Source organism: Geotrypetes seraphini, chromosome 8 (genome assembly GCF_902459505.1).
Source record: "Geotrypetes seraphini chromosome 8, aGeoSer1.1, whole genome shotgun sequence".
NCBI classification, from domain to species: Eukaryota; Metazoa; Chordata; class Amphibia; order Gymnophiona; family Dermophiidae; genus Geotrypetes; species Geotrypetes seraphini.
The window spans coordinates 122,920,406-122,936,614 of record NC_047091.1 but is presented as its reverse complement, the minus strand read 5'-3'; the positions used below and the strand labels follow the sequence as shown (position 1 = coordinate 122,936,614).

Genomic DNA, 16,209 nt, shown 5'->3' with positions numbered 1-16,209 from the left:
TGTTGCTGACTCCACTGGGAACTTCGGCTTGCTTTCCCATTATAACGCTACAGCAGTTGCTTTTGTTCCGGTGGTTCCTGGTATCTCAGGGCTCCAATTATTTGGTAGGCTCCTCAAGCTTCACTCTGTATGATTTGGTGGCTCAACGAGATTTCTTTTTTCAAAGGCATGCCTTGGTTTTTGCTGGACTAGCTCATGGCCACCAAACATCCCGGGCTGTCGGGTTGGGGGGCTCGGTGCCTTCCATCCTCAGCTCTAGGAATCTGGTCTTAAGAGGTGACTCAGTACTTGTTCATTCTTCTACTCTGGAACATGGTCAGGCTACCGTTTCTGGAGCTTCAGACCATTCTTCCGGAATGACGCTGAAGGTCTTTTTCAGTCAGTATTATGATGGGGGTATTTCTCTACAGCCTGGGCAGTAGGTGATGTACTCAGTTGGCGGGTAAAGTTGTGGTTCTACTTCAATGGGTGGACCCTCATCTTTCTCTTCTGTTGGCAGATCATTTTATGGGTCAGGAAAAGAGTTTGGATGGACTTTCTCTCCGCAAAATCTGAGCATGGCCCATTTATTGTATGTTACAGTGTACAGCGCTGTGTAAGCTCTACAAAGTGTAAATGTTAGTAATAGTGAAATCTTCTACATCCTGGATATTGAGAATTTTGGCTCAGGCGTTCCAGCTCTTTTTATGGAAGTGAGATCTCCTGTAACTAGACCTCATGGCCTCGTCTCAAAATTCTAAGCTTCCTAGCTTCTTCGGCTGGCAAAGGGAGTGGGAGTCAGAGGGGGTAGCAGCATGGCTTCTTTCTCGCCTCTGGTTTCTCTTTTTTCAGTGTTTTCCCCTGGCTGATGATGGCTTGGATTTGCCATCTCAAGCTAGCTTTCAGGACACAGTATTTGTAGAATCTCTGGATTGGCTGCGCCATCCTTGCTATGCAGATCTGATGAATCTTTCAACAGCCGGACTGTTGAGTTTCCTGGTATCTCCGGATTTGCTCACCTAGGGTCCGATCAACATGGATATTTGTACTACTTTGGTATTGCGACCTAGCTTTTGAAAAGTCATGGCTGATGTGTAAGGGTTATGCGAAGCAGGTTGTTTCTTCTCTTATCCAGGCGATACAGACGTCTTCACCTGTGGCTTCTGCTTCCTTTTGGAAGTTTTTCCTTTCTTGGGTACTTCTCAACATTTGCACCCTTCCAGAGTTCTTTTTTGGCACAAGTGTATTGCCAAGGGCTTAGTGTTCAATTCCCTTCAGCTTCAAGTGCCATTCTTAGCTTACTTCTCAGCTTCATGTAGTTCAGTTCCTAAACGGAGTACGGTATATTCGTACACCTCGTAGAAAGCCCTGTCCAGAGTACAGTCTTAAGGTACTTCTTCGCAGTTTACCAAAGGCTTCATTTCATCCTTGTCTTTTGAGACTCTAAAGGGCTGTGCCGTTGAACATGGAGTTTCTTGTGGCCATGGCTTCAGCTCGGCAGTTTTCTGAGTTGTAGGCCTTGTTCGGCGGGGATTCCTATTTCTGATTTACAAAATCTGGGGTGTCAGTTCGGACGGTACCACAATTTCTTTCTAAGGAGGTGTCATCCTTTCTTTTATGACTCTCACTTTTCCTTCCTTCTTCCTGGGAGGAGAAATGGGGAGATGTTCTTGTATTCACTGCATTTTTTTGAAAGTGTGTAGCGTTCTCCGTGAGCTAGGTTTCTAATGACTTTTAGTTGTTTAGATCACCTTTTTGTATTCTTCATGGGACGCCTCAAACGTATGATGGAGTCCAAAGCCTCCATCGCTCGATGGGTCCAGGAGGACATCCTTTATGGTTGCTTGATGGCAGGGAAGCGGTTGGCGAAAGAACTTCATGACCATTCCGCCAGAGCGATGGCTACTTCTTGGACTTGGTCCAGAGGTTTTTTCCTTGGAGGAGTTTTGTCTCGCGGCTACTTGGTCTTCCGAGAGTGCTTTCTCTCAGCATTACTGGTTGGATGTGGGGGCGCATGTGGTAGATGTGTTTAGTGCTTCGGTTGTTGCGGAGGCGGCGTTTGCTTCCCACCCAGATTGAGGATTACTTTGCTACATCCCATTGGTCTCTGGATTCATCTGCTGATGTTGCTAAGGAAGGAAAAATTATGTTCTTACCTGTTAATTTTCTTTCCTTTAGACGCAGATGAATCCAGAGCCCCACCCTTTCTGGATATTGTCTGTCAGTTTTTTCTTTTCCAACTTTCAAAGTTTGTTATTATTGATGGTTGTATTCTGTATTATTGCCTTTTGAGATTTGTTATGGGAAAGAAGTTTTTTACATGGTATGCCTATTGATGGTTACGGATGCTTGGGCAAGGAGCTATACTGGAGATACAGGAGTGCCAGCCAATAGGACCACCTGTTAATCAGTTTCTCTATCTCCGCCTGCCGGTAGATGTGTGCTATCCCCATTGGTCTCTAGATTCATCTGCTGCGTCTAAAGGAAAGAAAATTAACAGGTAAGAACATAATTTTTCCATACCGACCATTACTAAGTATCTAGCCAGTTTACATTGCTAGGATAAAATAAAGAATTAAAATAATACTTATAAAAAGGGGGAGAAGTGCACATTAAAGACGTTTTACAAATACAAACATGAAAGTGGGAGTTTAAGGAGAAAAGGGGGGGTAGAGTTACATTGTTAGGAGTTGTAGATGTTGTTTTGGTTCGTACACCACTTGAGGATATTGTGAATGGACTGGTCAATGTTGATCTTATGGGACATGGGTTGAGTGTGTTGATTTCATCTTTTCCAAAGGTACCTGTGTATGGGTCACATTTGTAGCATGCTGTAAGATATGTGGGAAATAATAGCTTAATTTCATAGCTGGCCTACTTTAATTTTTCCCAGAACCATTTCTGCTACAACAAGTTTCTAATCTGAGATCTAATGGAAGTGAATTCCAGAGCATAGGACTTTGGACCATAAAAACTTATTTCCTGATAGAAGAGACAAGAATCAATGATAATGGGGGCACCTGCAAAAAAAAAAAAAAAAAAGAACTCTGAGAAGATTGCAGTACCACAGAGGCAATATGGCTTCAACACTCTAAACTGGCTGGCCTGTAGAATTTTAAAAGCCAGAAGCGGCAACTTATATGTAATGCTCCTGAACACAAAAAAGAGGGATGCCCACTCCCTCCAAACTGGGCCATTCAGACCCCTCCACACTCCCAACCACCTCCCCACAAAGATCATGGTTCTCTGCATTAACACCATACTCCTGAACCCTCCCCCCCCCAGATCATGGCCACCTGGACACCCTCTCTCCCGTGATGATCGTGGCTTCCTAGACACCCCCCCTGTGAAGATCCTCAGCAGGAGGGATGTCCATTCCCTCCTGCTTCTTCCACTTGGCTCCCCCCACACTCCCCGACTAATCCCCATACCTTATACAGAAGAAAGCAGGAGGTATGTTTAGTCCCTCCTGCCGGCAGGCTCGCCTCTCCAAAATGGTGGGCCTACCCCTCCTCGGTACATCCTGGGCCTTATGTGCCTTAGTCAGTCAGGGCCCTAGGCACCTCCCAGGATGCACTGGGAAGGGGAAGGTCTACCATTTTGGAGAGGTGAGCCTGACTGGTCGTCCCTCCTGCTCTCTTCTTCCATATAACATGCAGGGCGGGGATGTGTTGGGGAAGCCAAGTGACAGAAAGGATGGAGTGGACATCCCTCCTGTTTAAGGGGGGGGGGTGACCAGGGGGCCATGATCTTCGTGGGGGTGAGTGTCCAGGTGGCCACGATCTTTACTGGGGGGAGGGTCGGGAATGTGGAGGGTCTTGGTGTTTGAGGCAGGAGGGAGTGGGCATTCCTCTTGCCTCTCCGGTATTGTGCATGTGTAGCATTTGTGCCCATTAAAAAAAAAAAAATCTTCCAGCCCTGAGCAGTTGAACGGCAGGAGGCTGCTGTGGGACTTTCCCTGTAGCTCAGCTGTTTGGGCTTCCATTGCCAGCTCAAAGTCAGTTTTCCAACAACTGGTGGGGTGAGATTATAGCAGACCTCCATGAAACTAATTTGCATGCAATGTCATTGGAAAAATAGATCAATGTTTTAAAATTGGACAATGAATTGGCCCACAGCAACCCACTCGGCTTGAGTGACCATTTTTAATGCATCCAGGCCCAGGTCCTTTAATTTCCTCCAGAGTTAAGCTTGGGCTTTGTCATTTTTACATTTTAGCAAACAGCAGAATTTGGACTCCCTGCCTAACTCCTGAACATATACAAGCGGGGCTGGGAGACTAATATTCTTCAGAGAAGGAGACGGAAAATAGCTTTCAGGGAAAGGTGGGACACAAGATTAATCCAGGAGAAAGAATCTGTACACAATACCAGAGATGCAGAGAACCTGTTTCACAGCTTGGGTGAGAGAAAGAAAGCACCTAAGAGTCACTGCTTAGAGACTGCGGAAGGACTTAGCATGAACAGACAATATAAAACAAGAAAAGGGAGAAAACCTTTGTAATGCTATGGGCAATCCCCATCACCTACCTGTAAGGACTTTGCCATCCTGAAAACGTAACTCCTTCCCAGGCCTGACTACCAGGCTAGAAGAGAGACACTAGAGGAAGAAGAGAGACTGCAAGGTTCAGGGGTTTTAGCTGAGACAAGAATCCCCACATTGGAGGGAAGGCTCAGGGGCTTTGGCAGAGATATGAGTCCCCATATTGGAGGGAGAAGCAAACTGTGACTGCCAGCCTCAGTGGCTTTAGAAGAGACACTAGAGGTACGAACAGATAGTAGTAATTGCTGCTGACAGAGGGAAATGTTGCTGATGAATAGAAGAGCTCTCTCGATGCAAACAAGAAACGCTATTGTAAAAGATCATGGAACTGAAGCCTCAGGAAAACACAGCGAGAAGCCCGACTCCCTTCTTCATATTTTTTCCCTGCAGACAAAGGCACAAAATGTTCTAGATCTTCATCTCTGCCAAGGACTTTCATTAAAGCTTCCAAGAATTTCTGGTCATTGTCACTGTGACCTTCTGAAGGGTTTCTGGGGGCCAAGACAAGTGTCCTTCTTGATTCTTAGAGCTCTAGAGAGGAAAGAGCCCTACATCCAGTTTGTTCCAGAGAAGTCGGGATCTCAGACATGCAGTGCTCAGGGTAATATTTTCTTTCAATAAATATATAATGCTTAAAACTGATTAAAATAAAATCAGTTATTTATTAAAACACTATTTATTTAAAATTTCACAATATACATAATACACATCATTACATTCATAAAGTGCTAATTAAAGGGCTGTGTAGACATTTATAAGTGTACACAGCCCTTTAATTAGCACTTTAGTTTGCACTTTATGAATGTAATGATTTTATGTGTATTATTTATATTGTGAAATTTTAAATAAATAGTGTTTAATAAATAACTGATTTAAATTTAATAAGAGGGCATTATATATTTATTTACTGTCATGTAATGATTGCCAGAAAAATAGATAAATCATCCCATTTTTGTTGTTAATATTCTCTTTCTGCAAGCCAACAGACCCCCCAAATAACTCATGGACATATAGTTCTGAAAGCCCTTACTCAAAACAAGTCTATAAACCCCATACATCATCCTTGGCATGAAACCAGGACTAGACTGTAGCACTATGTTCCTGTAGCGCAATGAGATATACAATATGTAATGTTACATAGATACAGTCCTTGTTCCACAGAGCTTATAAGAACATAAGAATTGCCGCTGCTGGGTCAGACCAGTGGTCCATCGTGCCCAGCAGTCCGCTCCCGCGGCGGCCCTTAGGTCAAAGACCAGTGCCCTGAGTCTAGCCTTACCTGCGTACGATCTGGTTCAGCAAGAACTTGTCTAACTTTGTCTTGAATACCTGGAGTGTGTTTTCCCCTATAACAGCCTCCGGAAGAGCGTTCCAGTTTTCCACCACTCTCTGGGTGAAGAAGAACTTCCTTACGTTTGTATGGAATCTATCCCCTTTTAACTTTAGAGAGTGCCCTCTCGTTCTCTCTACCTTGGAGAGGGTGAACAATCTGTCTTTATCTACTAAGTCTATTACCTTCATTATCTTGAATGTTTCAATCATGTCCCCTCTCAGTCTCCTCTTTACAAGGGAGAAGAGGCCCAGTTTGTCTAATCTTTCACTGTACGGCAACTCCTCCAGCCCCTCAACCATTTTAGTCGCTCTTCTCTGGACCCTTTCGAGTAGTACTATGTCTTTCTTCATGTACGGCGACCAGTGCTGGATGCAGTATTCCAGGTGGGGGCATGATAACCTTCTCCGATCTGTTTGTGATCCCCTTCTTAATCATTCCTAGCATTCTGTTCGCCCTTTTCGCTGCCGCCGCGCATTGCACAGATGGTTTTATTGGCTTGTCTACCAGTACTTCCAAGTCTCTTTCCTGGGGGGTCTCTCCGAGTACTGCACCGGACATCCTGTATTCGTGTATAAGATTTTTGTTACCGACATACATCACCTTACACTTATCCACGTTAAACCTCATTTGCCATGTCGTGGCCCATTTCTCAAGAGTGTTTATGTCACGTTGCAGGTCTTCACAATCTTCCTGCGTCTTCACTACTCTGAATAACTTTGTATCATCTGCAAATTTAATCACCTCGCTCGTTGTACCAATTTCCAGGTCTTTTATAAACATATTAAAGAGCACAGGTCCAAGCACTGAACCCTTGGCACTCTACTCGTGACGCTTTTCCAGTCCGAGTATTGTCCATTTACCCCCACTCTCTGTTTCCTATCCACCAACCAGTTTTTAATCCATGTGAGTATTTCACCCTTGATTCCATGGCTCGCAATTTTTTGAAGTAGTCGTTCATGTAGGACATTGTCGAACACCTTCTGAAAATCCAGATATACAATATCGACCAGGTCACCCTTGTCTATCTGCCTGTTTACTCCCGGTACCGAGCTCAGACTCACCGGTCTGTAGTTTCCCGGATCTCCCCTTGAACCTTTCTTGAATATCGGCGTAACATTCGCCACTTTTCAGTCTTCTGGAATCCTTCCCGATTTGATCGACAGATTGGCTATTAGTTGGAGCAGTTCAGCTATAACCCCTTTCAGTTCCTCAATTACCCTCAGATGGATGCCGTCCGGTTCCGGGGATTTATCATTTTTTAAGCCTATCAATCTGCCTGCATACCTCTTCTAGTCTGACCATCAACCCTGTAAGTTTCCCGTCTTCATTTCCTGCGTATAGCCTATCGGCTGCCAGTATATTATGTATATCCACTTCGTTAAATATAGATGCAAAAAATGTGTTCAGTTTGTCTGCAATGGCTTTGCTCTCCTTTAGTACTCCCTTTATTCCATGGTCATCCAACGGCTCCACCACTTCCTTTGCGGGTCATTTCCCCTTGATATATCGAAAGAACGGCTTGAAGTTTTTTGCCTCCTTGGCTATTTTTTCCTCATTATCTCTTTTGGCCCCTCTCACCGCCTTATGGCACCTGCTTTGATGTTTGTGTTTTTTCCAGTTTTCGTCTGTTTTTGACCTTTTTCATTCCTTAAATGAAGTCTTCTTGTCTCTGATCGCTTCCTTCACCGCTACAGTGAACCACGCTGGTTCCTTGTTCTTTTTCCTCTTGGATCCCTTGTTGATACGTGGTATATATAGATTTTGCGCCTCAGTGACTGTGTCCTTAAAAAGGGACCATGCTTGCTCTAGCATTTTTACAGTGCTTATCCTCTTCTTAATCTTCTTCCCCACCATGAGTCTCATCCCTTTGTAATTTCTTTTTTGGAAGTTCAGTGCCATGGCCATCGTTCTGGATCGATGTTTTGCCCCTGTGTCCAGGTTGAAGTGGATCATATTGTGATCACTGCTTCCTAGCGTCCCTTCTACACCTTGCGCCGGTCCTCATAGTCCATTTAGAATTAAATCTGGAATTTAATTTCCTCCCATATTTTCCTTGACAAGTTGTTCCAGGAAGCAATCGCCTACAGCATCCAGGAACTTGGTCTCCCTACTGCAGCTGGAGGTGCCTAGGGTCCAGTCTATCCCTGGATAATTGAAGTCACCCATGATAACTGCGTTGCCTCCCTTGCAGTTGCGTTTAATCTCATCCATCATTTCTCCATCAGTTTCTTCGAACTGCCCTGGGGGTTGGTAGTAAGATACCGATCTTCGTTTCCAGGCCATTTGGTTCCCGGAATTTTGGCCCATAGAGACTTTACCTTATTTTTCGTTTCCGGCGTGTTCTCTCTGGTGGACTCAAATCCCTCTTTAATGTATAGGGCAATACCCCCATCTTTTTGTCCTAGTCTGTCTCTGTGGTATAGCTTGTATCCCGGTAGCACAGTGTCCCAGACGTTTTCCTCGTTCCACCATGTTTCCGTGATGCCGATGATGTCAAGGTTATCTTTTTGTGCCATAGCTTCCAATTCCCCCATCTTATTCCTTAGGCTCCTTGCGTTCGTGTACATACACTTGAGTTTGCAGCCTATTACTTTCTTGCATTTCTCAATTTCTTGCTTGATGTTTCTTGCAAGTAGCATCGTTCCGTCTCCACTGAGGTGGAGTCCATCCTTCCTGTATAGATTGCTCTTTCCCTAGAACATCCATTTGTGCACAAAGTGGAATCCTTCTTCCTCATACCAGTGCCTCTTCCACACGTTGAGTGCTTGCAGCTCCGTCTGCCTCTTCTTTTCGGCCCTGGGTACCAGCAGGATCTCCGAGAACGCTACCCTCGCTCTTCAGCTTCCTTCCTAGCATCCGGAACTGGTCCTTCAGTGCTTCCCTGCTGTAGTTCCTGTTGCTCACGTTGTTTGTCCCCACGTGGATCACCACCGCTGTATCTCCCTCTTCCGTGCTGTCAATGCGGCTCACTATATCTTCTACCTTGGCTCCTGGTAGGCAGGTCACCATCCGATCCTTTCTTCCTCCCACTATGTGGCTGTCAACTTGTCTGATGATGGAGTCCCCCACAAAGATTGCTGTCCTCTCTATCTTCTCTTGGCTCTCTAGCCGCAGGTCCATGTCCCCAGTGTATGTTCAACTCTCCAGCCATAGGTCCGTGTCATCTGTGCACTTCCATCTTTCCTCATCTTGGGGTTGGCTTGCACCACACTTGTCTTCCTGTGGGTTCCCTCCGCTGTTTCCAGGTCTCGCTGCTGTGTCACCTATTCTGTCCTTGTGGTTGTCCTCCAGGTTCTCCTCACTCACTGCAGGTGTATCTTGGTGTTGTTGGTGATTTTCCACGGCATCCCTGTATGCTTCCTCGATTAACTTCTCTAACTCCCTGACGTCTTCCTCAACGGTTTCCTCTGTCGAGGAAGAAGTCAGGGAAGGCTATGTAATAAAATGATTTGCACTGAGCTTTAACACATAGCTTTCTGCACCAGCCCCAGAAAGGCAACACACATAGCTTTCTGCACCAGCCCCAGAAAGGCAATACACAGACAACACCCTTATCAAAAAGTCTCTCTCCTGGAGCTAAGTAACTTGGCAGCTCTGCAGCAATCAGCTGAGAATCAGAGAAGCTGGGCAAATCATTTTCACTATCCATTGCCTCTGGTACAAATCAGATTTCAAGGGTGGACAGGTCAAAAGAGTGAGATTTAAAGGCAATGTGTACAAGATATAAATTTACAAAGTTTTATAAGTGAAAAAGGTTCACAGATGGAAAAGCAAAATAAAATGTTTACCGTATTTTTCGCTCTATAAGATGCACTTTTTTCCCCAAAAAATTGGTTGGAAATAAGGGTGCACCGTCTTATAGTGCGAATACCTGCCCCCCCCCCCCCCCCCCGGACCTTAATTCCTTCAGCGGTTCAGCACTGTAGGGCAGGAGCTTTCAGCCTCCTGCCCTTTCCTCCGGCTGACTCTCTCTATGTAGATACCACTGTCTACAAGCTTACCCTCTTCCACGCCGGCATGGAAGAGTTGCTGAAGCACATCTCTTTAGCTCCTTGATTTCGGCACCGGCGGGGGAAGGCAGCATAAAACCGCCACAGCAGACAAAAAAAAAAGTTTTCAGCTCTGGCGGCACTATAGAAAAGGGAGAAGGACCTCTGATGGTGCACTGCCACTGCCCTGCTTGAAACGTGAGGACTCCCGTCGACATCGGGACTGGGAAAGAGCCAGCGAAGCTGCAACATCTTTCTTCAGGGCCCTTCCTCCGGCTGACTCCCACCGCTTTGACTCTGATGCAGCGTCTGACTCTGATGCAGCGTCAGAGTCAAAGCGGTGCAGAAGGCAGGTGCGAGCGTTTAGCTTCTTGCCTTGTCCTGCACCACGGGAGTCAGCTGGAGGAAAGGTCAGCAGGGATTCAGCTGGAGGAAGGGCCCTGCTGCTTGGGAGTCAGTTGGAGGAAAGGGCAGGAGGCTGAAAGCTCCTGCCGTATAGTGCTGGACCACGGGAGGAATAGAGGTAAGGGGGAGAGCCCTGCCTGCCACCAGACCACTAAGCCTGCCTGCCTGTCACAAGGCTACCAAGCCTGCCTGCCACTAGGCCTGCCTGCTACTAAGCCTGCCTGCCCTGTCCCTGCCCTGGCCAGCCCTGTGCCCTTTCCCGGCTTGCCCTGTGCCCTGTCCCAGCCTACCACTAGACCACCAGAGGGGGGACAGGGCACAGAGTCTGGCAGGGAGGGGGGGAAGGATGCAGAGCCTGGTAGGGAGAATTTGGTTCAGAAAGTGTAGTTACTTACCTGTAACGTAGGTTCTCCGTGGACAGCAGGATAGTCAGCCACATATGGGTGTTGTCCCAACAGCTCCCAATTTGCGGATAAGCTCTCAAATAGCTCAGAGAGATTTTTTTTTTTCTCTGAGCACGTGCAGTGCCCGGGCCCCACTGGGCATGCCCGAGCCCTACCCATTTCCCCCTGCTTCCTCCTAATCCCCAGGATGTTCCTAGCTGTGGCCGGGTCGGCTGTATGGGGAGGCGGGTGGGTTGTGTGGCTGACTATCCTGCTGTCCACGGAGAACCTACGTTACAGGTAAGTAACTACACTTTCTCCTAGGACAAGCAGGATGAGTCAGCCACATATGGGTGACTCTCTAGCCGAGGGATGTACCGACTGGACCTGCACCTTAGCACTTTGTGCATTCCTCGCCTGGCTGTGGAGGCCGAGCCGGGCAGGGTAATCAGGCGAAGCAGGTGAAGTTGTGGAAACAAGGTTTTTGATAAAGTGCTGTGTTAACTGAGCAATAATACTCACAGAAAAGTGAAACTGGTCAATAACAATCAATGAACAGTGAGAAACCAACTGGTCAACAGTGACAATTCGTACTTGCATATGAGAATTCATACTTGCCTATTCCACATTCAGTCTAGACAGGAGTGCTGGAAGACCTACTTAATCAATATCTATAACACCCTACTTGATCAGTGTTTGTCGATATTTATAACACCCTACTTAATCAGTGTTTGTCAAGGCTGTGCTAGTGGTTGCTGACCCTCCCGGGAGGGAAGAGCCACTTCCAAGACTTCTCGGCCGAATGCATTTGGAGTGTGGAATGCTATGTCGAGGCAGTAGTGCTTGGTGAAGGTGTGCATGGAGGACCAAGTGGTTGTATCGCAGATGTCCCCTATTGGTGTGTGGTACAGATGAGCCGTTGTGGTGGCTATGGCTCTGCGCTGGTGGGCGTGGGCTCCCACCTGCGGTTGATGCTGTGCGAAAGCCTGCGTTTGGTGGCCGGCAGTCCTGGTCTGTTTTGGTCGTAGGAGACGAACAATTGAGGCTTGTCTGGTCTGTTGCATAGTCAGGGCCCGCACACAGTCCAGGAGGTGTCACTGAGGTGGCTGTGTGCCTCCCTGTGGGGGGATGTAGAGTGCCGGGAGGCACGCTGAAGCAACCTTCGGCAAGAATCGGGGGTGGGTTCTGGGTACCACCCTGTTCTCATGGAGGAGTGTGGCGGTTCTGGGTACCACCCTGTTCTCATGGAGGAGTGTGTCGGGGAGTGATGGACCAGGGTCTTGATCTCGCCGATACATCTGGCCGACGCGATGGAGGTCAGGGTTTTCCCAGCCAGGAATACGGGATCTGCCTACCCCAAAGGATTGAAGGGGTCGAGGTGAGCTGATGCAGCACCAAGTTGAGGTCCCATCCGGGCGGTGGTGGTCTGACCGGTGGGTGCAGATTGGACAGTCCCTTCATGAAATTTTGTGATTACTGGATGCCTCGACCCTGGTTTGTTGTCTAGGCCAGTGTGGTATGCCACGATTGCACTTAGGTGGACTTTGATGGAAGTGGGTTTTAGGTCCCACTGAGATAAGCTCAGTATGTACTGCAGGATGTCCGGTATGGGGCAGTTGTAGGGGACTCGCTGCGTGTTTGTGCACCGGTAGCGGAACCTTCTCCATTTCAACCCATAGCATTTTCTGGTTAAAGGTCTTCTGGCTGCCATAAGAATGTGCTTCACGTCTTGTGGTAGGTTCATCCTTTCATCATCCATGCGGTCAGGGCTAAGAAACGTAGGTCGTGGTGGAGGCTCCCGTGTTGTGTTATGAGAACTGCACTGATTGGGAGGGGAAGAGGTGGGTGAACCGCTATCCCTTGCCAGAACGGGAACCATGGTTGCTGGGGCCCAATCAGGGCAATCATGATCATCCTGAAGGATCTGTTGCTCTGTCCTGAAGGATCTTCTGCAGGACTTAGGGTATGGCGGGTAGGTGTATAAGAGTCCGTAGTTCCAACTCACAGACAGACCGTCAGGGCTGAGATGGCGATGGGTTGATCTCTTTGAGCAGAAGGTCGAGTATTTTGAGTTCAGTTTGGTTGCAAGCAGGTCGATGCTCGGTGTGCCCCAGGTGCTGAAGATCTTCTTCGTCGCCACTGGGTTGAGACACCACTCATAGGGATCCAGCTGGCGGCTGAGGCTTTCTGCCAGGTCGTTCTGCTCCCCCAGGAGGTAAATTGCCTGGATGGGGCATTGAATGGAGTTAGTGAACTCCCACATGCGGCAAGCTTCCTTGCATAGCGAGGCTGACCCTGTCCCTCCCTGCTTGTTGATGTAGTACATGGCCACCTGGTTTTCTGTTTGGGTGAGGACTGCCCTGCTTGTCACCCATTGTTTGAAAGTTTCGAGGGCATTCCCTATGGCCCTGAGCTCCAGTAGGTAGATATGGAGTGAGGATGCCTGGGCCGACCATATGTCCCCTGTGCGAAGATGGAGAAGGTGTGTCCCCCCTCCCATGTTTGGAGGCATCCATGGTGGCCACCAGCTGGTGAGGTGGTGGTGTGGTTTCCCTTTTGATAAGTTATCTCAGGCCATTCACCAGTGAAGCGTCTTGTGTATGGGCTGGCGAATGGGTATCTGGGTGGTCAGAGGTTGGGTATACTGGTCCCAGTGACGTCTGAGGTGCCCTTTCAGGGAACTCATGTGTAGTCTGGTGTGCTGGACAACAAAGACCGCAGCCGAGACACAGAAGGGAGCATGCTGACGATGAACTGCTGGCCGGGATGCACTGGGCCAAGGATGTCATGGCGTCGATCTAGTAGTCCAGTAGGATGGCCTTGGTCTGTGTGGTGTCGATGACTGCCCCGATGAACGATATCCCCTGGGTGGGTATCAGGTGGGATTCCTTGTAGTTGATGAGGAACCCCAGTTCTTGGAGGAGGGTTATGGTGGTTGTCGGGGCTGCCAGCTGTCGAGATAAGATAGGACGCACACCCCTTGAAGGCGAGGATGTGCCACTGCCACGCACTTTGTGAACACTCTTGGAGCCGTTGAGAGTCCAAGGGGTAGGACCTTGTACTGGAGGTGTCTATCTTGGCTTTAGAAGCGACAATGCCTCCTGTGGGCTGGGTGCATGGGCACGTGAGTGTATGCATCATGTAAGTCCAGGGATATTAGCCAATACTCGGGCTGTAACAGGGCCAAGACTGTACCCAGAGAGCGCATCTGGAATCGTTCCTTGTGCATGCACCTGTTGAGCTTGCAGAGATCCAGGATCGAGCATTGTCCTTGTCCATGGGGACGCGGGGGTTCCTGGAATAAAAACCCCTTGGTGATCTCCTCTGTTCGGCACCACCTCTATTGATTCTGCCAAAGCAGGTCCTCTCCTTGCTGCAGGAAAATTGGGTTGTCAGATGGAGGGTGCCCCGCCCACTCTTGCTGAGGGCCCACTGGTCGATGGTGATCCTGGGCCAAGCCTTCACAGACAATCTGATCCTGCTGGGCCGGAGGGTGGTCAAGGTTCTGTTTTTGTTTTGGGGAGGGGGGCTGCCCTTGGATGCCCCTGCCCCTCGGGCGGTGCTTGTTTGCGTAGCAGTTATGTTACTGTTGCGAGCGCTGGGACACAGACTGCTTCCAGTGTGGACTGGCTCGGTGGTGAGCTGGAGTCCCTGTTTTATTTTATTTATTTATTTTCTCTCAATGGCCTCCTGATAAAGCCGCATCTGGAACTGGAGCGCAGCAATTCGTGCGCTCAGCATTGCGCCCTCGAAGGTCTCTTTTTTCCCGTGGAGTCCAGGGTTTTTCAGGTCCTTCCCTGACGGGGCATTGGAGGGGGGGTCGTGCTGCCCTGTTTCTCTTAAGCGCTAAGGCTACCGCAATGTCCATGTATGGCTGCTGCGAGTTGTCGAATCCCCGGGCCGGAAAGATCTGGTACTTCAGTCCCAGTCTCCTTGATGTTGGTTGCCCTGAAGAGGGAGTCTGCCAAATCTCGTCTCTGCAGTCCAGGAGGTTCTTGTGGACTGGAATCGCCACCGTCTGCCTGAAGTAGTTCAGGCATTGTAGTACTCTGTCTTGGGTACTGGTGGTCCACCCACGTGGATCTTGAGAAAGGCTGTGAATTTCTGGAGGAACTTGGGGTGAGTCCTCGTTTGTGGGGGGGTTGTTTTTTTTTGTTATTTAGGGTATTGGGGGGAGTGTTGCCCGCTGAAAGAGGAGTTGGGTCAGCAGGAGGATTAACTGTTGCTGCTGGTCCCACCCCTGGTGGTTCGCAGGTTCATGTGCTGCTCCCCTTGACTGGTTGGGTGGCTCCATGTACTCCGCCAACCTTCTCTGTTCTTCTTGAGAGGGGGGAGAGCCTGCAGAGAGGGGGCAGGATGCATCCCTTCATCTGTGCCAGTGCTCCTGGCTGCGTTTCCCACTGTGCCTGGAGGCAGAGAAAGAGGAGTGATGATGCCTCCTGTGTGGGCTTCTCCTGCTGTACTGCCTATTGTATATTAAACTGTACAGCGCTGCATATGCCTTTCAGTGCTATAGAAATCATAAATGGTAGCAGAGTCCCTCCTGCTGGCTGTGAGCTGTGGAAAAGCAGGTATCTGAAGTGCAGTGAATAGCTCTTTAGGCTGAGGAGTTTCAAACCCCCACCTTTGGGGAGGCGTGGTCTGACATGCCGCATCACTGATGACATCAGCACCATTCTTTGTGAAGAGTTCCCTGGGACTGCCCCTGTTGCCAGGGAGGAAGGAAAAACCTGTGTTGCAATTGGTTGCCAGCGGTTTCCATCATGGCTGGTTGCTGAGACCCTGCCCAGTCTGAGTGAGATAAAATGTGAAAGGCTAATGTGAAAGGCAGACTCCTCATTCCCGACATGAGGGGGTGGGGGGAGAGGTCTGCACTGCAGACTCTGCAGGACCCCAAGAGGGAAAGAAGCATCGAGTTTTTTGTTGTTTTTTTTTTTCAGAATGTGGGGAGATTGCAGGGAGGAGGGACACCCACTTCCCTGTACAAGCTGAACTCTGGGGCAGCATGTCTCCTGCCAGTGGGAGAGGTCTGCAGGTCCCCCCCCCGAGGGAAAGAAGCATGGAAGTTTCTTTCTCCTTAAGTTCAGATTGGGAGGAGGGTGGGGCAGAGCCCTCGGGGCTGCAAAAGATTATCAGAGGTTTTCCCAAAAACAAGCAGATAGGACTTACCTTTGGGGCTGGAGGGGGAACCCCGATCGGTGGCCTGCAAAGGCTGGCTGTACACGGCAGCATTCAGGGACTCCGGGGTAGATCTCTCAGTGGAGGGTGAAAACCCCGATCTGCTGTCTGCAGAGGCTGGCTTTACGCGGCAGCATGCAGTGACTCCGGGAGAGATCTCTCGGTCTGGCGAGACCCCTATTGGCTGCCCTGCAGGGGCTTGCTGTACGAAGCAGCATGCAGGGACTCCGGGAGAGATTTATCTGCCGGGCCGAGTGCAGGTGGGGGGATTAGCTGAGCCAGGGCATCCTGGAGGCTCTTTGCCGCTGTAGCTTGTGGATCCCCCGCTGCTGCATTCAGATGAGGATGGCTGCTGGAGGAAGATTTTCGGGCCTCACTTCTCTTCATGAAGTCTCTCAGT

The 16,209-nt window shown here is 48.9% G+C and overlaps 1 long non-coding RNA gene across 2 annotated transcripts in view; it reads left to right on the top strand.

The window, feature by feature from the left end:
* The window catches only part of LOC117365563, a 128,167-nt gene that overhangs the window by 5,788 nt on the left and 106,170 nt on the right, over window positions 1-16,209 (top strand). The window contains exon 3 of one of the 2 annotated variants that reach the window (XR_004540417.1): window positions 4,198-5,153. The exons of the other annotated variant lie outside the window; for it this stretch is intronic. This is a non-coding gene — a long non-coding RNA (uncharacterized LOC117365563). Of the gene's footprint in view, window positions 1-4,197; window positions 5,154-16,209 lie in introns of those variants that run through there. 2 annotated transcript variants of the gene reach the window in all.